The sequence below is a fragment of the Lynx canadensis genome, chromosome B2, assembly GCF_007474595.2.
Source record: "Lynx canadensis isolate LIC74 chromosome B2, mLynCan4.pri.v2, whole genome shotgun sequence".
NCBI classification, from domain to species: Eukaryota; Metazoa; Chordata; class Mammalia; order Carnivora; family Felidae; genus Lynx; species Lynx canadensis.
In genome coordinates, this window is record NC_044307.1 from 44,854,750 (window position 1) to 44,877,449 (window position 22,700).

General features: G+C 46.3%; 1 protein-coding gene across 3 annotated transcripts in view; it reads right to left on the reverse strand.

Annotated features, from left to right (window-relative positions):
• The window catches only part of PLA2G7 (phospholipase A2 group VII), a 40,936-nt gene extending 19,778 nt beyond the window's left edge, over positions 1-21,158 (reverse strand). The window contains exon 1 of one of the 3 annotated variants that reach the window (XM_030315660.1): positions 20,976-21,158. The gene's annotated coding sequence lies outside the window, so the exon portion shown is untranslated. Of the gene's footprint in view, positions 1-20,670; positions 20,753-20,975 lie in introns of those variants that run through there. The other 2 variants (XM_030315657.2, XM_030315658.1) reach the window with 2 other exon arrangements.
• Positions 21,159-22,700: the final 1,542 nt, after the last annotated feature.

The window sequence follows — 22,700 nt, forward strand, 5'->3', positions numbered from 1 at the left end:
ACGTGGTATATTAGACTCATGATAATAACAAATGATATTACAACTGGGCGCTATGCTAACATCTTATTAGCAAAAGCTTATCTTGTAGTTGTGCATCATCTTTACCTTCTAGAATTTCTCCCTTCATAAAACTGAATTGTTTCCTCACTGGTAGTAACTTGCTAACAGACTTTTGTTTTCAGATGTATTTCTATGCTTGAATACATGCATAGAATACATACATAGCTATAAATACACACATACATACAAATATCAATACGTAAAACTATACTCTTAAAATTTATTTGCAGAACTTCATTTCAAGTTACCCTTTTATTTATTTATTTTAACGTTTATTTAGTTTTGAGAGAGAGAGAGAGACAGAGCATGAGCAGGGGAGGGGCACAGAGAGAGGGAGACCCAGAATCCAAAGCAGGCTCCAGGCTCTGAGGTGTCAGCACAGAGCCCGATGCGGGGCTCGAACTCACAAGCTGTGAAAGTATGACTTGAACCGAAGCCAGACGCTTAACAGACTGGGCCACTCAGGTGACCCTCAAGTTACACTTTTAATTTGATAATATGGTTAGAGTCTTTTCATATGAGTATACGGCACTATAGTTTGTCTTTTTATGTAAAATGGCACTTAGGAGTTCCTCAAAAAAGCTTGTTCACTAAACAAATGATAATATTGCCAACATTTGAAGGCTTATTATGTGCCCAGCATTTTTCATAGATTCTGGCATGTGTTTTCTTATTCAGTTGGCCCTAAAACAATCTGTGAGGGATATTTAAGTATCCCCATTGTATTGATGAGGAAATTGAGGCAAGGAAAAAACAATTTTTATATAATTTATCAGGTTGGCTAATATACATCATATCCAGTGTGCTCTTGGGTTTCGGGAGTAGATTCTTGTGATTCATCACTTACATACAACACCCAGTGCTCATCCCAACAAGTCCCCTCCTCAATGCCCATCACCCATTTTCCCCATCCCCTTCCACCCTCAGTTTGTTCTCTGGATTTAAGAGTCTCTTATGGGGGCGACTGGGTGGCTCAATCGGTTAAGTGTCCGACTTCAGCTCAGATCATGATCTCACAGTGTGTGAGATCGAGCCCTGCGTCGGGCTCTGTGCTGACAGTTCGGAGCCTGGAACCTGCTTCGGATTCTGTGTCTCCCTCTCTCTCTGCCCCTCCCCTGCTCATGCTCTGTCTCTCTCTCACAAGTAAATAAACATTAAAAAATTTTTTTTAAAAAAAGAGGGTCTCTTATGGTTTGCCTCCCTCTCTGATTATAATTTTTTTTCTTTCTCTTCCCTCATGGTCTTCTGTTAAGCTTCTCAATTTCCACGTATGAGTGAAAACATATGATCCCTGTCTTTCTCTGACTCATTTATTTCATTTAGCGTAAGACCCTCTAGTCCCATCCACGTTGTTGCAAATGGCATGATTTCATTCTTCTTCAGAGGCAAGGATAATTTAACCGACTTGTCCTAATCAAACAGCGAACAAGGGCTGGAGGCGGGGCTTGAACCCAGACTATCTGAGGCCCTGCTTTTAACCACAACTTTGGGCGGCACCAATTTCTCTTCACCTTAAAATGATAATCTTCTAAAGTTAACGAACACAATGCCTATTTTAATGACGCTAATGTGTTTAGGAACTTCCTGGATTGAAAAGAGGGCTTAATAGGGGCGCCTGGGTGACTCAGTCGGTTAAGGGTCCGACTCTGGCGCAAGTCGTGGTCTCGTGGTTCATGGATTCAAGCCCCACATCAGGCTCTCTGTTGTCGCTTGCTTCGAATCCTTTCTCCCCCTCTCTCTGTCCCTCCCCCCCCCCACAAACAGGAATAAACATTTTTTTTAATTTTTTTTAACGTTTTTATTTTATTTTTTTTTCAGACAGAGAGAGACAGAGCATGAACGGGGGAGGGTCAGAGAGAGGAAGACACAGAACCCAAGACAGGCTCCAGGCTCTGAGCTGTCAGCACAGAGCCCGACGCGGGGCTCGAACTCACGGACCGTGAGATCATGACCTGAGCTGAAGTCGGCCGCTTAACCAACTGAGCCACACCCAGGCGCCCCTAAACATTTTTTTTTTTTTAAGATGACTTAATAAAGGGCTAGAAACTGTTCTCTAAAGAGAGGAGCCTCTGTCTCATCGTTCTTGCCCTAATTCATATTTGGAGCAACACGCTAGAACCCTTGGAGACGGCAGAGTGCTGTGTATGCATCCAGAGAAACAGCTACTGAGTTTCCCAAATAAGCAGCAGACGAAGTCGAACAAAAGTCAGGTGATCCGCTCCCCAGCCTCCACCAACCACCCTCCTGTTATACCGTCACAACTGGGGTTTTCACCAAATGACACCATCTGCAGAAAATATTTACAGGGGCATGAGCAGAGGGCTTTACAAAATTCTACCCCTGGTGCTCCAGCCCATGGCTGAGTTAGAGGAGCTTCATTTGGCCATCTGGAAAATCACCGGGGATGAAGATGAGGAAGAAGGAAGGCCACGTGAAACACACAAGGAGATCAACAGAGAGTTTTAGGAACAACTGCACTAACCCAAAGAAAGTTAGCTTTTGTCCACAGCTCTGTGGTACTCATGACAGCTTCCCTGTTAACAACCTCAGGAAGAGCTAGAGACGGCCAGTTGCTGGAAGGGCTTTGCCAGGTCCTCCACGCAGGACTGGGGTGCTCTTCCCCCCCCCCATGTTTCTACCAGACCTGTGCCAATGCCATCACCGTCGGTCCTCAGAGTGAAGCAGGACAGACTGAAGGCCAGGTGAAATGGCACGTTAGGGTTCCCACCCTGACCTCATGCTAGCTACAAGGGCTCTTGGGGAACCTCAGAACAGACTGCTTCCTGAGTCCCACCCAGACCTACTGACTCAGAATTTTTATTTATTTTTTTTTAATTTTTTTTCAACGTTTTTTATTTATTTTGGGGACAGAGAGAGACAGAGCATGAACGGGGGAGGGGCAGAGAGAGAGACACAGAATCGGAAACAGGCTCCAGGCTCCGAGCCATCAGCCCAGAGCCTGACGCGGGGCTCGAACTCACGGACCGCGAGATCGTGACCTGGCTGAAGTCGGACGCTTAACCGACTGAGCCACCCAGGTGCCCCTTGACTCAGAATTTTTAGAAGGCACGTTGGGGCATCTGCACTTTAGCTCTTGAGGGATCCCGACACAGCCACTCCCAGAATGTAGCATTTGGAAACTGCTGCAGTGGGACAAAAAGAGTACTATTCAGTTAGCATTATTAATTAACTCACTATTTTTTTATTTAAGTCATCTCCACTCCCCCCATGGGGCTCGAACTCATGACCCCAAGATCAAGAGACACGTGCTCTGCGAACTGAGCCAGCCAGGCGCCCAGAGAGTACTACCTGTTTAGAGGTTTTCACCACCCTCTTATAATGTGCTATCTGATCTCATCCTCAAGAGAGTAAGCCTCTAAATAATTTAATGATTGGCTGACTCATTCATTCGTTCATTTGTTCACGTACTCATGCACTCAATTTTAAGAGCGCCAATGTGTCAGCCCACGTTTGGGATAAAAATGCCTTTTAAATCCAATTTTTTTTTTTTTAATAGATGTGATTTTTTTATCCTAAAAATTCCGGTGGGCAGAGAGACTTTCAAACAATTGTGGTAAATGCCATAACAGATTATTTACAAAATGTAGGGGGAATAAAGGTTTAGTGGACATAAAGGAGAAGCAAACTTTAGCACCTGCATTTTTCCTTTTGGGGGAAGAAGGTCAAGGAAATACAGAAAGGTTCCGGCTCCGGCCTGAGGTCACCTAGTCACTGTTTGCGGCCAGGAATGGACGGCGGGTCTTCTTCCTTTGGCCCCCGTGTACCGAGTGATAGAAGGATCCAGATGGGATCCTGCCTGCTTTCCACCCCCGCCCCCACCCCGTGCCACAGAATGAACTGCCTTCCCCTGCTGCCTCCTGCTGGTGTGCTTTGTGGGATGAAACGATATGCCAACACTGTCCCCAGCTGATGGCAAGACAGCTGGGTCCAAAGCAGTGGACAATCGTCACCAAGGTTTCCCTGCAGTCGGGAAAGGAGGCCTTCTCTGGGCCTGGCTCCTCAAGGGCACCAGGGAAGAAGGCATTTCCCACCCCAGAGAATAGGGGCTCCTGTGCCCTGGAGCCACTAGCAACACAGAAGTCTGCCCCCCTCTGGTAGCATTCTTGTTATTTTTTTTTTAACTTTTTTATTTATTTTTTTTAACGTTTATTTATTATTGAGAGACAGAGAGAGACAGAGCATGAGCATGGGGTGGGGGGCAGAGTTGCGGGGAGGCACAGAACCCGCACCAGGCTCCAGGCTCCGAGCTGTCAGCACAGAGCCCGACGCGGGGCTCGAACTCACGAACTGCGAGATCCTGACTTGAGCCAAAGTCGGATGCTCAACCGACTGAGCCACCCAGGCGCCCCTCTGGCAGCATTCTATACACGTCCTCCTTTGGATACTTTGCAGCCTCCAATACAATGCTCTGTTTACAGAATTGTTTCACCCTTAGACTGTGAGCTCCTCCAGGGCAGGGATTGGTCTCATTTACCTCTTCACTACTTACAAAGGGGCCAGTATATAGCAAGTATGAGTAAATACTTCCTTAATGAGGATGAAGAATCCTGTTTTCTTTTTGGTACGGGCTACCAAGCAGCCCAGAAACACATTCCCAGATGATTTCACACCAGGGGTGACTTCTCAGTACACCAAAGTGGGTAGGGGTCAATTACTTGGGCTTTAGTGCCTAGAGCCCAACTGCCTGGGTCTGAATCCCAGCCTGGACGCTGGCAGCGTGACCTTCGGCAAACTATGGAATCCCTCTCTGCCTTATTCCCTCATCCGTAAAATGGGGCTGAGGATGATAATAATATTACCCAGGGTTAAGTGATTAACATGCGTAACACAGTGTTTTTGCATGGAGCTAGATGCAAACATTAGCATACTCGTTTTGCATTCCTAGCACCGTGGGTCACTCCCAGGTAGGGAGTTGCTCAATAAGTGTCATCCAAATAAAAGCTAGTGTGCCAATCGAGACCTTGAGATAGAAACAGGAAGTCATGCTTGGTCATCATCCCCTTTGTCCATAGGTGGTTCTGCTGAATAGATCTTCTAGGTTTCATTAAGGGCTCCAATATCTCCCAAACACTGTAATTAGCATCTCCCCTATAATTCTGGGGGAACTTTGTATTCACTGGCCTTCTCCCCCTCTGCAGGCTGCTGGTGCCCCCATAATGCCTGCGCACCTCTTATGATCTACAACCTGCCTCTTAAGACTTCTCAAATGTTCCATCTTTCAGCTCCTCACGTGGCTTCTCGGAGTGACAACTCCCCAGTCTCGCAAGCTGCTAAAAGGTACTGGTGTGTTCATGGGGGCTTTCCTCATCAACTTCCAAAATAACAGCCCTTTCCTTTAGCCAAGCTCTCCCGGAGGCAATCTATCAAAGCCCCTGAAGATTTACTCCCAAGGAAAGAATCATAAGCTATTGGGAAGAAATGCTTTGGGGAAAAAAGGCTTTTCAAAGTCCTGCAAGTCAGATCCTGTGGTCAGTAATCCACTCTGGCTACCCCAGCACCCTCTGGCCTCCAAGCTTCAGGCAAGAGTGAGCGAGCTGTGCTCTACCATTCGGTACGGCACTGAAGAGACACTCTATAAACTAGGGGACTAAATTGTCCCGAGTATAGTTTGTGATGTAACTTTTGTGTTTGAAGGAGATAGGTAACAGACAATACTTAAGGGGTACGAACAGCTCTGTTCTTGGGATGCAACTTCTCATAATTAAAAAAAAAAAATAGGAAAATTGGTTTTTTTGAAACCATTCTTTTCTCTCTGTATTTGGGACAGTATCAGCCAGTACTCTCTCAGGAGGTTTAGTAGTGAAACAGGCAATCCTGGGCAATAAGTCCTTTTAAAACTAAACTAGGGAGGGGTGCCTGGGTGGCTCGGTCCGTTGAGTGGCCGACTCTTGATTTCAGCTCAGGTCATGATCCCGGGGTCGTGGACTGGAGCCCCACCTTGGACTCTGTGCTTAGCATGGAGCCCACTTAAAATTCTCTGTCTTCCTCTGACCCTCTCCCCCAGCTCGCGAGCACACTCTCTCGTTCTCTCAAATAAAAGAACAAACCAAACAAACTCATGATGTTATGAAAAAAGCTAAAGAAGTAATAAGATAATAAGAAAGAGGATTTTGATACACATTTTTAAATGCATTTTAATCAGTTTTACATTTTCTTTTTTTTTTTTAAGATTTTATTTTTAGGTAATCTCTACACCCAGTGTGGGGCTCAAACCCACAACCCTGAGATCAAGAGCCACATGCTCTACAGACTGAGCCAGCCAGGTGCCCAGTTTTACATTTGCTTAAAACCTGAATGAGCACTCCCTGGCCCAGGAGAAGGACTTGCTGAAGCATGCTTCTGGAAGTCTCCAGGGATGCTCCTGATTAACATATCGTAGGCATCTGAGAAAAGACTTGGAGATTAGTTTTCCAGTGTCTCAACTTGTTGCCTTTGGTTTTGGTTTACGTGACTTTTCGCAGAAACTCTAAAGATAAACAAAGAAGTATGTTCACTGCAACTCAGTTCTCCTGAATCTAAAACCTGATTACTGGTTAAGAAATTTTAAAAAGGATACAAGGTGTAAATGACTATCTTACCTACTTAGGTGAACATGAGCCCCACTCTGCATAAAACAGGAGTCCTGCTTCAGGTGAGCCCCGCTTTTCTCTCTCTCTCTCTCTCTCTCTCTCTCCCTCTCCCGGGATTCTCTCTCTGTCCCTCGCTCACTTGCGCCTTCTCTCTCTCTCAAAAAAAAAAAAAAAAAAAAAGTGTGCGAAGGAAAAGACAGGCCTATCTTATCGAGGAGATGGGGCAAAAACCACATAGTCAATAAAGACCAGAGTTGAAAACCATCGATTTTAAGAGAAAGAACTTTAAGTATGAGCCCTCTTGCTAAGCAGGTAGGTTGATCTAACAGTAAACATAGGGTTGGGTGGTTGGTTTAGGTTTACTAAGAGATGTGAATTCTTCAGTAATGTATTCAACTTGTGATATGCACGCGCCCTCACACTTGCCTTTCATCTTACTCTCCCTGTAGTCTAGTTGGGGATCTTTTGCCGAGATGCCCATGATGGTTTCCCCGAGCGGAGGCACCTAACCCCTCCCCACAGTGCCCACATATTTGTTCCTCCCAAATGGTGTGTACTCTCCCCCACAATGCACTGTGCCACAACAGCCTCTATGCCAGGCCATCCGTTGGCCCATCCCTCCACTCAAGCATTTCCTAAGCACCATCACTGTGCCCGGTCTTGAGAGCTAAATGGATGGCTGGCACCTATACGCCAAACCCTATGATATATAAGCATGCCAAACCCTATGAAGGGAAATCGTGTGGCAAGGGCTCCAAAGCTAGGAGAAAATTTCAGTTTTGATAAATTTATTTATAATATTTCAATCAAAAAGTCTATAAACGAATTATTCTAAATTAATATATGCACAGGTTTTACGTGTGATTTTTGGCTTAGGATAGTCTTCATCTTGCATTACAGGTAGAGGACGGGGACGCTGTAGTATATTTGCAACACTTGTAGCTTCTAAAGGTCTTAACCCTCCTTTGGCTAAATGCAGAGGAGGCACAGAGAGAGTCAAGGATTTATTAAAATGCAATTTGGAGTATGAGATGTTTTGATAAAAGTGGGTTCGGTGCGGACACCAAGGAGGATGGTCAATTTCAGGGGGTGGGCATGCCGAGAGGTGTGGAAATCCCTAGAAGAGGAGGTCACGCTGGAGCTGAGGCTCCCAAGAGGAGGACGCCTTAGCGGACTGGCCGGGGTTGATGAGGAGACGGAAGGCATGCCCCAGAGGAGGCTGTAAGTGAAGGCACTGTAGGGATGCAGCCTGGGAATCGGTGAGGCATAGAGGGTGGTAGGAGACCGGAGGCAAGCGCAGGGGCCAGAGCACAGAGACCCTTACAACAGTGCATCTCAGGGGGGACTTTTGTCCTACACGTAGTGATACTTCCCGCTGCGCCCAGCAGTGAGGGCCTTTCAACCAGCAGATGACCAATGAAGATGTGCTGAATTAACACAGGAATGACTTGGGCAGTGCACAGTGCTGTCTGTGGGTGTCCTTAGCTCAGTGATGTGTGTATGCATGTGCACGTGTGTGTGTTTGGGGTGTACAGGGGATGTAAAGTGCAGGGCTCTGGGGCTTCAGCACAGCCACCGAGCACAGCTGTGTCCCCAGGCCACAGTTCAGTCTACGACTCGTGTCCCCGTGATGTCACGGCAGCCCCTTGACCCTTTAGCTCATTTCTTCCTGCTAGGTGAAAATCGTGGCTCCCTTAAATGATGCACTCTCCTTCTCCCTGCCCTCCTGTTCCCTTCAACGGAAGATGTGAAAGCTTCCCCAAGGAAAACAGAAACCCCAGGAGCACACTCCCTCCAAAGCCTTTCTCTCCACCTTTGATTCAATTCCAGACCACGGCCCCCCCCCCCCCCCCCCGCAGTCCCAGGCTGTGGCCCCACACCTCCTCATCAAGGGGATCTGAGCTCCCTAACGGTAACATCCGCTCCCCCAGTGCCTCCTCAGCACCCCAAAACCATGCTCACTCTATCCCATTACGTTGCAGTTAATTCGTGTGTCATTTTGTCACATTTAAAAATCGTGTCCATTTTCTTACCCCAAATAGACTGAAGCTGCTCCTGAAAAAGGTCCAGTATCCTTCACCTTTTCAAATTTCGCTGTTTTATGGACCTTCACAATACATTCTTTTGGTTTCTAATCCATTTCTCTAGCTTTATTTCTTACATGAACTGTTTTGTTGCTTCACGTGATTTTATTATAAGCAACTACCAATCCTCTCTGGAGGTATTACCCATTTTAGATCAATATGACCAAACAGTTCCCATATTATTAAAATGAAAAGAGCCAAAAAAAGAAAAAAGAAAAAAAGAAAGAAAGAAAGAAAAGTGCTTCTTGCTTTTCTGAACAAAGGGCTACTATCACCGGCTACAAGTCCCTGGCTTTCTCAAACACTGGCTTCTTTTATCTTCTGATGGCCATTGAGATGTCTGAGAAGAGGACTAGGGAGGCCTCTGAATCCAAACAGAGGGATAATTCATAAGTCTGTTAGCTGTCATGGTTCCCCTTCCACAGAAAAGTACCTTTTTCCTAACCGCGGGCTTTGAGTTAGCTAGAAATGTATTTACATCTGAAAACAAGGGCCCTGAACAGTCTAATATTGACTTTGGACATTTACAACTGGAGAATCCAAGGTGACAGTGCTAAAACGTTTGATCCTGCAACCTTACTAATCATAATGTTTGAGGATTCGTTATTAACGGCGCCAGCCAATACAAAATCTTCATTGAGAAAGATGTACCTGGCCAGGCAGAGCAGTAACTGGTAAGCCAAAGGCTGGAGAACACAGGATTTACCTTCTTCTTTAACACTGTGAAATTTACCAAAGCAAAGTGAGCAGTTCTAGCGGGAGTATAAATAGGTACTCTGACTTTTGGAAGGCGATTTGGCAAGCTTTAAGTTGTCCATATCCCTGGACCTTTTCACTTCATTCCTGAGATCAGCACACACGAAAAAAATCTTATTCACAGGGAAGGAAAAGCCTAAAAATATAAAGCACTATGGTGTTCATTCCAGTTCCATTTATGAGAGCCAATCCACACATACACACACAAATCCTTGGAAACCCTATGGATTTCAAGCAATATGAGAATATCGTCAATGGGATTTTATTCAGTTACTAACAACATATTTACAAAACAATTCATTATGACTTAGGAAACTCTTTACAATGCAATTTTGATTGAAAAAAAATAAAATGATGCTGTGTAAAAATTCACACTAAAAAGACTATTGATATAATAAGGGTGATAGAATTATGTGATTTTCCCATGAAGTTTCATATTTTCTTTTACAATAAAACATAATGTTTTATTGTTAACAATTTAATTTTTTTCTAAAGTTGATTTGTGTATTTTGGAGAGAGAGAGAGAGAGAGAGAGAGTGAGTGAGCAAGTGGGAGAGGGGCAGAGAGAGAGGAAGAGAGAGAGAATCCCAGGCAGGCTCCGAGATGCCAGCCCAGAGCCCAACGGGGGCTTGAACTCACGAACGGTGAGGTCATGACCTGAGCTGAAATCACAGGTCGGACGCTTAACCAACTGAGCCATCCGGGTGCCCCCTAATAATTTTAAAAGAATATTTAGTAGAGTTGGTATGACCATGGAAAGTGTTTACATTTAATATTAAGTAAACTGTTATGTGGAGAATAAAAAGGATTACCCACAATCTCAGATACATAAAAGAGGAAGAAGGAGTGCGGGGGGGGGGGGGGGGGGAGGACGGTGGGACAACAAGAAGAAGACCCAAAATCAATAAAAGAAATAACAAACATTTACAAAGTTTACCTTCTTGGAAGAGTTTTGTATAGGTAAAAACTGAAGGTAATTTTCTATCCTTTCTACTTTTCTCTTGGCCCATATCTTAAATCAATGAGAACATTTACTTTAAAAAAAATCACTACTTTTTTAAAATAATAAAACCTGAGAAGCATTTTCTTCAATTTTGACGCCCTGACCATAACATGAAATGCCATGCTGATAGATCAAGAAGACCCTTTAAAGAGAGCTCAAAGAACATATTCTTTCTAAATCCATCTAAAAGTTAATACCTTCTTGGGGCGCCTGGCTGGCTCAGTTGGTTGAGCATGCCTCTTGATCTCAGGGTCATGACTCCAAGCCCCACGGTAGATACAGAGATTACTTAAAAAAAAAAAAAAAAAAAAAAAAAGTTGATACTGTCTTTTCTCCTGTACTTCCGTCTGTCCCTCAAGCCACAGTCCCCTACTTGCCCTTCTAATCTCAGCTGAGATCTCTATATAACGCCGTGACCTCTGCTAACCCTCTGTTCCCCTATCGGTCACTAGTAAACTCTTATCAGGCATCATTTCCGTTTCTGAAACAAAAGACAAACCAAAACAGTAAGCAAGATGCCCACTCTTGAGTCCAGGATTTATGTCAAGAGCTGATAGGTAAACCTGTGTAAATCCCAATCCTGGTGAGAGATTAGGGCATGGGCCCTAACTCTACTGTTCTTGGTAAAGAGAAAAGAAATGGTTCTTTCACAAGTGCCAGTACTCTGTTCCTCAGATTCTTTCTGATGAACTTCTGGAATGGGGGTATAAGGCAGACAGAATAGCGACACTCCCCAAATTCCACATCTTAATCCCCAGAACACGTAAATATGTTTTCACGTGGCGAAAGGGAATCACGGTTACAGATGGAATTAAGGTGGCTAATCCGTTGACTTTAAAATAGATTATCCTGGGGGTGCCTGAGTGGCTCAGTCGGCTAAGCGTCCGACTTCGGCTCAGGTCATGATCTTACTGTTCACGGGTTCGAGCCCCGCATCGGGCTCCATGTTGAGAGCTCGGAGCCTGGAGCCTACTTCAGGTTTGTGTCTCCCTCTCTCTCTGCCCCTCCCCTGCTCACACTCTGTCTCTCTCGCAAAAATAAATAAACATGAAAAAAAACAATTATTCTGGGGATGCCTGGGTGGCTCAGTAGGTTGAGGCTCCGACTTCGGCTCAGGTCATGATCTTGCGGTTTGTGAGTTCGAGCCCCGCGTCAGGCTCTGTGCTGACAGCTCGGAGCCTGGAGCCTGCTTCAGATTCTGTGTCTCCTCCTCTCTCTGCCCCTCCCGTGCTCGTGCTCTGTCTCTCTCTGTCTCTCAATAATAAACAAATGTTAAGAAAAAAAAATTTTTTTTTAAAATAGATTATTCTGTATTATCCAGGTGGGCCCAATGTAATCATGTGTCTTTAAAAGTGAAGAGGGAGGGTGGCCAAAGAGGGCTTTGTGTCTCGAGACCAGGCACTGTGCTGTGCGGTCCTTGGGTGCAAGCCAAGAACCCTGGGTTCAACACAGCGAAGTCCCCAGTCCCTGGCAGTCCCTTGAGGCTCTCCGAGTACCTCTGTGGATGCCTGAGACACACACGCAGGGTGACCACCGCAGTGGGTATGGATGCATCCGACAAGATGATGAGCCAAATCCTAGTGGTGCTCCTGGTTTGTGGCTCCCTCAGTCCCATCCCCAACGAGCAGCTGCATCTGTCTGAGGTGGCCAGAGACTGCCGATGCCAAATGAGCAGGTCAGTTGGGGGGGCCAGGTCCAATGGAAGAACTGGTAGGACTGGGCCTCCTTGGGCTTTGCTGACGGTTGTCATCATTGCCATTATTGACACTGCTCAGTTTATGAACTCACGGCATAACTGGAGCCATACGTTTCCCCCATCATATTTGAAGAGCTGACACCCCGTAGCCCCGTGACATGTGTACAAGTCATACCCCCGGCCATAGTTGAACACTTCTCAGTGTCCACCACCCACTGCCATCTCCCATTGCCCATGAATGCCAAAAAGACCTTGGGTACTTTATGGGGCGCCTGGCTGGCTCAATCAGTAGAGCTTGATCTCGGGATTGTGAGTTTGAGCCCCACACCGGATGTAGATTACTAATAAATAAGTAAGAAAATAAAATAAAATAAAATAAAATAAAATAAGAAAGATGCTGAGCACTTTCTAGAAACTGTGTCTCAGGGCATTCTTTCTGGTATTCCCAGGAAGCATCTACCTACATAGCCAGATGAATGGGTAGCATGTGCCTCTAAGAACTCTTGTGATTCTTCAGTGGGAAAGCAAATATGCTGTAATGGGAATTTCGGCATTATCTCCTTTGAAAGACTAGATGTTAGACAAGTACAAATTAACCATCTGGCCTGTGGGGCGTTTCCAGTACAGGTGGTATGGCTTTGCTAGACATATTTAATCAGCTGGGAATAGTTAATCTCGAAATACTTCATCTCTTTGACTTCCCAGTTTATCTTTAAGAGAATAAGACGGCGTTTGGGATCTGAAAAAATAAATAAATAAAAGTGGAACAGGCGGGAAGAAGAGGAAGTCAGAGTGATGAGATGTGAGAAGAACTTAACCCACAACTGGTGGCTTTGAAGATGGAGGAAGGGAGTCATGAGACAAGGAATACGGGCAGTGTCTAGAGTCTGGAAAAGGCAAGGGGACGAATTCTCCCCTAGAGCCTCCAGAAAGGAATGAAACCCTAAAGACACCTTGAGGTTAGCCCAGGGAAGTTGTGTTAGACTTCCGACCGATGGAATATTAGGGTAATAAAGTTGGGTTGCTTTAAACCAATAAATTTGTGATAAATCATTACAGCAGCAATAGAAAACTCACAGAGCACATAAAGCTACAGAATGAAAGCAGAGAACAAATATAGGCTGATTCACTTTCAACTAAAGTTAAAAAATAAAAAGTGCTTTAAATATCTCAAAATTGACCCAATATCAAACTGAATGATTGAAGAAGATAAAATCTTCTGTTTTGGATCTTTTACAATAGGATGAAGGCAGGAGACTGTCAATTTTCCAGCCCTGATTTCTAAGCAATCTAGTACTTTTTTTTTTATGTTTATTTATTTTTGAGAGAGAGAGAGAGACACAGCACCAGTGGGGGAGGGGCAGAGAGAGAGAGAGAGAGAGACACAGAATCTGTACTAGACTCCAGGCTCTGAGCTATCAGCACAGAGCCTGATGCAGGGCTCAAACTTAAGGACTGCAAGATCATGACCTGAGCCGGAGTGAGATACTCCGCACTCACAGCGTGGAGCCTGCTAGGAATTCTCTCCCTCCCTCTCTCTCTCTGCCCCTCCCCCACTCACTCTCTCCAAATAAATAATAAACTTTTGAAAAATATAGGGGGAGGGGCACCTGGGTGGCTCAGTCGGTTAAGCGTCCAACTTTGGCCCAGGTCATGATCTCAAGGTCCATGGGTTCAAGCCCCACTTTGGGCATTGTGCTGACAGCTCTGAGCCTGGAGCCTGCTTCAGATTCTGTCTCTCTCTCTCTCTCTCTCTCTCTCTCTCTGCCCCTCCCCCACTCATGCTCTGTCTCTCCCCATCTCTTAAAAATGAATAAGCATTAAAAAAAATTTTTTTTAAATATATAGGGGGTGACTGAATGGCGTAGTCAGTTAAGCATCTGACTTCAGCTCAGGTCATGATCTCATGATTCATGGGTTGGAGGCCGTGTCGGGGTTGAACCATATATATATGGTCCAAAAGGTCAGTAATGCTGTGGTTGAGAACCCTGGTCTAAAGGCAGACTGGAGAAACTATATCCTTGTTTAATAAGGAAGATATTTCTTTCATTCTGAAACCGGCTAGAGGAAGGTGGATGCCTCATCAACACAAGGAAGAACTTTTTAATGATCAGGCTGTTTGTGACGTATACCTTACAGTGTGGAGAGAGTCCTCTGTCATGAGAAGGGTTCAAGCATTGCTAACTGGCCCTCTGCCAGGGACACTGGAAAAGGGATCGATGCATTGTTCTGGCTGGACTCCGAGGTTCCATCTTCTTCTAAGATATAGGACTCCTTTTAAAAGCATCAGCAAAAGGGCATCTGGGTGGCTCAGGCGGTTAAGCATCTGATGTCAGCTCAGGTCATGATCTTGGGGTTTGTCAGCTCGAGCCCTGCGTCGGGCTCTGTGTTGACAGCTCAGAGCCTGGAGCCTGCTTCAGATCCTGTGTCCCCTCTCTCTGTGGCCCTCCCCTACTCACACTCTATCTCTCTCTCAAAAATAAATAAACATTAGAAAAATGTTTAAAAAACTTAAAAATAATAAAAATAAAAATAAAAGCATCAGTAAAAAGTTCTTGCCTCAGACTTGCTAGTACTGAAACTCAAAAAGAAAAAAGATAGTACCTAATCTATTAATATCATTTTTGCTCTGCCGTTTTAGCTAAGGGAATCAACACTTCATCTGGACATTGTCTCAAATGAATGCAGGACTCTCAAGGGACTTCTGCAAAGTCTCTAAAGCCTCTTATCTTGGGCACAGCAGACACAACTCTTGTGTAATCATTTCACAACCCAAGAAAAACGATAGATTCCAAAAAGCAAGATAAAAGGCAGTTCCCTATTGTGCGAGTAATTTAATAAAACACACGCTCATGGGGCGCCTGGGTGGCGCAGTCGTTTAAGCGTCCGACTTCAGCCAGGTCACGATCTCGCGGTCTGTGAGTTCGAGCCCCGCGTCGGGCTCTGGGCTGATGGCTCAGAGCCTGGAGCCTGTTTCCAATTCTGTGTCTCCCTCTCTCTCTGCCCCTCCCCCGTTCATGCTCTATCTCTCTCTGTCCCAAAATAAATAAACGTTGAAAAAAAAATTAAAAAAAAAAAAAACACACGCTCATAAGCATAAGCACTGAACAACTGCAAACAAAATGCGATGAACTGATTCTACTCACACGTTGAAAATGTGCACTCACCTGCATCTGGTTTCCAAACGTTTGGTGCCCTACATGGCTTCCAGGCCACAAATGTTAACAGTTACCTAAGATCGCTGGACAGTTTGCGTCCGCGCTGGAAGCGTATCGGTATATTCCACCCCAGTTAAACCCCACCTCACTGAACTGGTCAGGTTTTGAGGACTTCAGCAAATGACAGTTTATGCAGAAGGACGATCGCTGAACAATAACCAGACTGATAAGGGAACAAGGCAACAAATCAAAAGAAGAGCTGTTCAAGGCACCAGGGATGTTTACTCTGAGGGAGACACGGATGGCACATGGCCGCCACAGTTCCATGGAAAGAGGACATGTTGTATATACACCCAGACTGGAGAACTCTGTATCAGCAGCCTTTCAACAGTTACCATGTTCAATCAGAGGAGCAATGTAAATGCAGTGTCCTAGCAAAGACACTGAAAAGGGGACTCTTGCATTGGCTAGAGGTAGAAATGGGATGCACAGGCTGGGCTAGGTAACCCTAAACCTGAGGTTTAAGATCAGAAGTCTGCAAGGGCCAGCCAGGTAACTCAGATGAGCTAAACGGGACGTGCGTGAAAGAGAAAAACAGTGGTGGGGACAGGGGCAAACAAGACCAGCTGAAAAGGAACACCACCACACTGTTCCAGTTGATTGCTGTCATGTAAGGTTGATAGCTCCACGGTACTAGATTTTCTTCTTTCCAAGAAAAGCTGGGAAACCGTATTTGTATGTACAATCTACTGACTCTATTGATTTTTAAAGGATAGCGGCTAATTCAACATTTCAAAACATTATGGAAGTCAAAGAGAATAATTAGTCGTCTCTAGGAGAAACTATAATCTCTCCCTCAAAGATGCCCCCATTACTCCCAACCCCAAGGGGAGATACAGATCCCACAATTATTGTCATATTTTGTCTGCAGTTTGAATCACCAGACTGGCCACTTCAAGCTAAAATCAGATGCTCCAGCCAATAAATAATTCATGGGGTCTGGGGCGCCTGGGTGGCTCAGTCGGTTGAGTGTCCGACTTCGGCTCAGGTCATGATCTCCCGGTTTGTGAGTTCAAGCCCCACGTCCGGCTCTGTGCTGACAGCTCAGAGCCTGGAGCCTGCTTCCGATTCTGTGTCTCCCTCTCTCTCTGCCCCTCTCCTGCTCGTGCTCTGTCTCCCTCTCTCAAAAATAAATAGACATTAAAAAAATAATTAATGGGGTCTGGCAAATGAAGATAAATGACAGCGCATTCCCAGAGCAGAATCCTCCACTGCACACAGTGTAAATGAGGAAGGACTTCTATTTCCTTGTAAACAGATACATCTCCTCTTAGTATGTTGCATGTCAAAATGAGGCAGGAAAGAGAAATAGCATTGCCTCATTGTGGCAGTTAGTTGTCCCGTCCCTGAGACGGTCATCCCTACCCCAGTTGGTAAACAACTTTGAAACTCCTCCCTGGCCCTCCAATATTTAGTCAGTGATCAATCAGGGAAAGTTCAAGAGTCCCCTCTGAGAGAGAATGCTTCACTAAGGGAAGCAATTCCTATTCAACTCTGGGTCACAGCCCTCTCCAGAAATTCTGCTGCCATGTATATATAGATTTTCAATTATCAACAGACCTTTGCACTCAGATCTCTGCATACAGCCCTACCCAGGACAAAAGGAAATCTGCTAACTTCCTTGTGAACTGTTTTCAGATTCAAATACTCTGTTTTGAACTTTACCCGATCACATTCCACTCCTCACTCGCATCCTTTTACTCCACTCTGAGATGGCACGTTTAATTGGTAACTCTTAGTTGGGATATTCCAATCTTCTGAGCAGATCAAAGTATTTTTTATGTGCAATACACATAATTTATTGTAACTAGTAAAGTAAGTGAAAAGAATGAAATCTATGGTAAACTTTTTGAAAACGAAGCACAGAAAATTCCAAGTAACGCGGCATTAGCAAATAATGCCAGTAATAAAGTCTTACCTCACCCTTAAGAGCATAATCAATCGCTAGCTTATTTATTTTTACAAGCTAAGTGGACCAGGTGTAGCAATGGCATCCCCACCAAGTAGAAGGGAAGTTTGAGAGAAAAACATTAAGGAGCTTCCTACTCTGCTTCCCCAAACAGCTTCTGCCCACCTACGGCTACCGTCATCTTCTAGGTCACCATAAAAGGCCTGGGGCTAGTCTCCTTCTTGCCCTTCTTTCCCTGCAATCCATTCTTCACAAGGCACCGAGAGTAACTTCTGAGGAAACGTTAAGTCTATTTAGGCACGCCCCTGCTTTCGGTTTACCACTGCCCTTGAAGTCCAGACAGTGTGCCCGAGCCCAAGAGGCTCTGCATGACCTGGCCCCTGGCCCTCAACCTGACTCTCTTCCCTCACCCTGTTCCAACCTTCGCTCTCTTCCCTCACCCTGTTCCAGCCACGCTGCCCTCCGACTATGTCTGGAACACACTGAGCTCGTGGTCAGAGCTGTGTGATTGCGGTTCCTTCACCAGAACAATCTGTCAATGTTCTGGGAGCTCATCTCAAGGCCATCTCTCAGAAAAATCTCTCCTTAAAACCCAATCTAAGAAGCTGGGCCTCTCCCACCATCTCTGTTCCTGTCTCTGTCGATCTTCCTCCCTCCTTCTTTCTCTCTTTCTCTCACACACACACTCATCACAGTACTCTACCACAGCACTCTGTTGCCTTTGCTTTAAAACATCTAGTTGTAGGGGCGCCTAGGTGGCGCAGTCGGTTAGGCGTCCGACTTCAGCCAGGTCACGATCTCGCGGTCCGTGAGTTCGAGCCCCGCGTCGGGCTCTGGGCTGATGGCTCGGAGCCTGGAGCCTGTAGCCTGTTTCCGATTCTGTGTCTCCCTCTCTCTCTGCCCCTCCCCTGTTCATGCTCTGTCTCTCTCTGTCCCAAAAATAAATAAACGTTGAAAAAAAAAATTAAAAAAAAAAAACATCTAGTTGTATCTGAATTTACCTTGCTCATCCCTCGATTCTAGAAGGTGAACTCCTTAAGAACAGAGACCACATCTGTCTTATTCACTGCTCTATACTCAGTGCCAGGCACACAGTAGGTGCTCAATAAATATTTCTTGACGTCAATGAAGGAATGCACAAACTTGTATGAGGAATCAACTAGCCCATTGAATCCAATCTGTATTGATTCTTACAGCTGATTTTTTTTCTTTCTCAACTAAGTTTCTTTTTTAAAAAAACGACAAGCCCATATGTATCAGACTGTTTCAATTAGTGTGTTATGAGTCATACCTGTAAAATGGAGCAAAGTGACAGTAAAGGTACATAATAAGTGCCTGGCTTCATAGAGAGAGGCGGTAAGAATCTGCTGCCCGTCCCTTCAAAACACAAAGGTTCCTCAGAATTCTGGTACAATGCAGTTTTAGAACCAGACATTCCCCTTCAATTGCCCTTCACTCAATACTTTCTCTTCAATGCTTCACTTTATTTTTTTTAATTTTTTTTTCAACGTTTATTTATTTTTGGGACAGAGAGAGAGCATGAACGGGGGAGGGGCAGAGAGAGAGGGAGACACAGAATCGGAAGCAGGCTCCAGGCTCTGAGCCATCAGCCCAGAGCCTGACGCGGGGCTCGAACTCACGGGCTTAACCGACTGCGCCACCCAGGCGCCCCTTCAATGCTTCACTTTAATGTAAATTTCTCAATACCTCCAGAGGTCAGTCTAGCCAATAACCATGGATCTTGGGGGGAAAAAAAAGGTTCATCAACCTTCAGATGAATCAAAGTATAAATAACCTGATGATCACCTTCCTTTCCAGGAAATAATCCGTTTTCTGGGGTGTCACTGAAAGGAATACAGATTCCTAAGCTCCGATGACATTCCCCAGGGTTCCACTCGTGTTGCTCAGGTACCTGGTCAGCACTTGTCTCAATGCTCTACGAGGAGACTCTCAAACACTATGGTAAAACCTAACTGGGTAGGGAAGGCGTATTCCTCACTACTGAAGTTCAAAGGGCACAGACATACAATGGACAGGAAATGAGGAACCAGCTGTCCAGGGCTCTCTTTACAGGAAAGCCTTGGGGTGCTGGGCAAACCCCTTCGACACCTTGGAAAGGATTTCTCTACTGTAAAATGAGTGGCTGAACCAGATTAATATCCCTCACAATTCATAGTGTCCGCCTTGAGTACAAAAGGTCCCGTTCAACAAAGAGCATCACCATGCCATCCACGGCGGCAACCCCTGCCCGAATGTCTGGGGAAGGGAGAGAACCTACAGTGCCCACACGCAATGAGTGGAGGCTGGGAAATCCAAGGAGGTAGGTTCTCACCAGCTTCTAGGGGACCACCAGAATTCCCTCCCTGAGGAGATCTGTGGGGTGCTAGCAGCTCACCAGTCCCTTGTGGTGGCCAATACTTAATGCCCTGGTCTCTTGAGTTCAAGGGGAGCCCAAGATTTGGTCCTGAGCCTTTTGGGATTGTCAACACTTTAAGGGATACACTTTCCAGCTCCTACTCCCATACCAGTCTCCCAGCTCAGGATTCTCGCCTAGGTCAAAGGTAATTTGCACAAGTCTGATTTGTTCACACAAATCTCTCCCAAACCTGAGCTCACGTGTCCTTCAAAAATGGTGAGCTCCCCTTTATGAACCCTACCCACCTCTCCCTCCTCCTGCCTCATCACCTCTGCAGCAACCGCAAGAACCAAAGATCTGAATGAAAGCCTGACCTTTTCGTTCTCTGGGGCTAGAAACTTCTACCAGAAGCTCCAGAGTATGATGGGAGGAGAATGCTCTCTGCGGTCTGGTTTTGTGTGACTTTCTACAAGCAAGCTTCCCCTTTACTCTGGGTAGAGCCGGGGTGATGGTGTCTGAAGGGGGTGGGGGGTGGCGGGGGGAGGCGTGAGACCCGCGGAGCCTGTGATCAAAGCAGAGGTAGTGCTTTTTATTACCCTAATGGTACGGCAGCTACTCGGAACTGGGCTCTGGAAAACGCCACAGGCCCCAAAGAGAAGTGTCCGTTTTGTCCCAGCACAGGAGACCTAGAGATAAGAAACCTCCCCGTGTCCCCTGATTCCCTCTGGGCACCGAATTCTTAGGTTAGGAGGGTTGCCTCCTCGGTGGGCGTGGGAGAACTGGGCTCCAATTCCGTGACCCTCCCCACAAAGATCCCAGCGCGCTGTCGCCAGGCGGCAGGGACGACGAGCCGCCCCGGGCAGGACGCGGCGCGGCTCCCCCCCTCCCCCCCACCCTCCAGACGCCAGTGGCCGTGGCCGCTCCGGGATCGCCGGCCTCCCGCGCCCGGGCCGCGAGGGTCCCGCACGAGCCCGGCGCGCCCCGCGTTCGCTCCTCACCCGGACGCTGCGGTGAGCTGCTCGTCTGAACCAGGAGCCCTGGACCGCTCCTCGCCGCCAGCGCTGCAGTTCCCCCGGGGCGCGCGGCGGGCGGGTGGGCTGCGCGCCGGTTTTGCCCTCGGTCCGCCCCGGTGGGGGGTGGGGAGGGACGGGGCGGAGCGTGTGGCCGCCGGCCTCCCATAGGCAGACGCGCGTGGGAAGCCAGCGCGCTCGGGCGCACCCAGCACCCTCCCGGCGGCCCCGGGGTCCCGCACCCCGCACCCGCTGGATAACGCAACGCGCCCCGGCGACGGACCCAAACATGCCTCGGGTGGGTGCTGTGCCGCCCAATTTCTGTTCCCAGACTCCGGCCTGATCAGATCCGCTCCCTGCTGCACTCCGCATCCAGCCAACCTTGTCTGTCCTGCTCACTTTCCAGGCACTCTGCTTCCATCTGTAATCCCAAACAGCCTGCGCCTTCCTCATTTCCCGACCCTTGTGCGTTTGACTCCGACTCAGACACACGTGGGCTGCGCTCAGGTTTGGAAAGCCTGCCACTGTGTCGGTTTCATTTCTGCGTGGAGATGCGGGGGAGGGCCATCAGAAGAGCATTTATGACGGGAAACGTAAGAAGGGCCAATCTGGTAGCTCAATTTAACGCAATTATTTGGGGTTTAGCTGACATTTCCTCCGTTTCCCAATGCCTTCTCCTCGATCTGCTTTCTAATGAAAACATACTCATTTAAAACTTCATTTAGAGACTCGGGGAAAATAGTTTGAAATTCCTGCGTGGCGTTATTAAAGTTCTGTACGTTTAAAATAGTGATTTTTGGTTTGGGGTGAGGTGACCGAATGACTCTGGGCACGGTTTTGTTTTGTTTTGTTTTGTTTTTTCCCTTCAATCCCTTCTGCTTCTCAGTTTCCTCACCAGTAAAATGGAGATAATCAAAACACTTCAGTCGACGGCCTCTTGGAAGAATGAAATGCCTGTGCATGTGAAATGCAAGGACAGAGCAGTCACCTGGGAAACAGTCACACTGTTATCTCATATCAGTATCTTTAAAGAAGCAGGCACTTATTTAAACCTAGCAGTAGATGAAAATTTAAATAAAACTTGATCAGCTTAACGACATTTTCCTGTACTTCCTGGGCTGACCTCCTGTGAAGCAAACTGTCCCAGAATATTCATGGAAAAGGGTACATGTGCCCTACGTAAGAGATCTCTAAGGACCTCAAGACCTGATGAAGAAGCTGGAAACTCAGCATCACACCTAAAAATGTGGTGGGCTTTGAAAGCGGGTCTGGAAGGCGAGTATGAAATATTGTATTTGTTTCTTTCAGTGCCAGCCAGCTCTATGCTTTTCCCATCATAATAAGATCAGATTCTCTGATGGGATGACAGTGGTTGGCATTTTATAGGTTAGTGCCCTGAGAAAATACCCAGTGTAGGGTTGCCAGATTTAGCAAAAAAACAAAAAACAAAAAATAAAAACAGGATACCCAGTTAAATGAAATTTCAGATAAACAACAAAAGCTAAAAAGCTTTATATATATGTATAAGTAGGTTCCATGGGACTTGGAAACAAATGAGCAGAGAAAGGGAATCCCAAGACGACAGCTAGGCCTAGCCCGGAAGCCAACCCATCCTGATGAAAATAATAAGCTAGAGGAGAAAATGGGATTCAATAAAACTGAAGATATGATTGGGAACTTGGAAACCCCTGAAGCTCTTAGCTGGTGACAGAGTGCAAAAAAAAAATAAAAAAAATAAAAAAATAAAATTAAAAAATTGTGGGGGGAATAAGCTTAGAAATTCCCTGGCTTACACCAATGGGTTACCAAGGCATAAATAAATACAAAGCCATAGGATGCCCACACACTGAGCTCACAAGATTAGGTGAATAAGGATAGAGAAAGGGGGCTTAGGCCCCCAGAATGGGGGGGGCGGTGCAGAGCCCCCAGGATAGAGAGGGAGGGGCAAAGGCCCCAAAATAAGGGCACAAAGTTGAAATAAACAAGATTAGGTATTCAGGGTGGAAGCACCCCCCCCC